Source organism: Mauremys reevesii, linkage group 12, assembly GCF_016161935.1.
Source record: "Mauremys reevesii isolate NIE-2019 linkage group 12, ASM1616193v1, whole genome shotgun sequence".
Lineage (NCBI taxonomy): Eukaryota > Metazoa > Chordata > Testudines > Geoemydidae > Mauremys > Mauremys reevesii.
Window position 1 is genome coordinate 39,275,149 of NC_052634.1, and position 933 is coordinate 39,276,081.

The 933-nt window shown below is 48.7% G+C and overlaps 1 non-coding gene across 1 annotated transcript; it reads right to left on the reverse strand.

The window, feature by feature from the left end:
* Positions 1 to 205: 205 nt before the first annotated feature.
* TRNAE-UUC lies at positions 206 to 277 on the reverse strand. The gene has a single exon. It is a non-coding gene; the product is annotated as a tRNA-Glu (tRNA).
* Positions 278 to 933: the final 656 nt, after the last annotated feature.

The following is a 933-nucleotide window of genomic DNA, read 5'->3' on the forward strand; positions in this document are numbered from 1 at the left end:
CAAGTCCTTCCCTCTGAGAGGGACGAATTGCTGCTGAAGCCTCCCCTTTCCATTGGCCGCCCCAGGCACCTGCTTGCTGGGCTGGTGCCTGGAGCCAGCCCTGCCATGGAGACACTGGGAAGATGGGGGGAATCAGGAAAACACCAGGGATTCGTTTATGTTGTAAGTGAAGAATAACAAAAGCGGTTCTGGTTTAAAGTCACTTTTCCCTGACTGGGAATTGAACCCAGGCCTTGACAGTGAAAGTGCCAAATCCTAACCACTAGACCACCAGGGACAGGCAGATGCTGTTTTTCTTCTCACTTATGTTACACTTTCTTAGGCTACTTTCTATCCAATTTCTGAAGTTGCTCCATTGTCCATTTCCTGAGGGGCTAAGAGCAGAGAGTGCAGGAATCCCTGTACTCAGGGTCACCACCTGAGCCCAACTCAAGCTACTGAAACAAGCACAAATGATGCTTCCTCCAGCAGGATCACAGAGACACACAAAGAAAACCCATCAGGAACAATCCTCCTCTGCCTTCATTTACCCCATCGCAACCCTCTCAGCAGCCAACTCTTGCGGGAAGGACACTGAGCTGATAGGAGCTCTGGCATAGAGACCAAGGGAGGGGTGTTGCACCCCTTCAGTAAGAGCTGGTCACATTCTGACTCTGGAGGAGGAGGGAAAAGCGATGGCCACATGATGGGGCCAGTATGTACCACAACATGGTTCTTTTATGTGGGATGACTCTGAACATTGACTGATCTCCACTCCCTTGGATTTGAAGAGATGTTTAGTTGTGCACTTAGGAGGCTGAAGCAATTTTATGGATGGTGACACTAGGACTGAAGGGTTATTTAATGTTGTAGAAATTGTTAAAAACACTGAGCTTAAACTGGAACTGCCTGTTATTAAAGGCTGGTTTCCGCACCTCAGTTCCATAAGCTCTG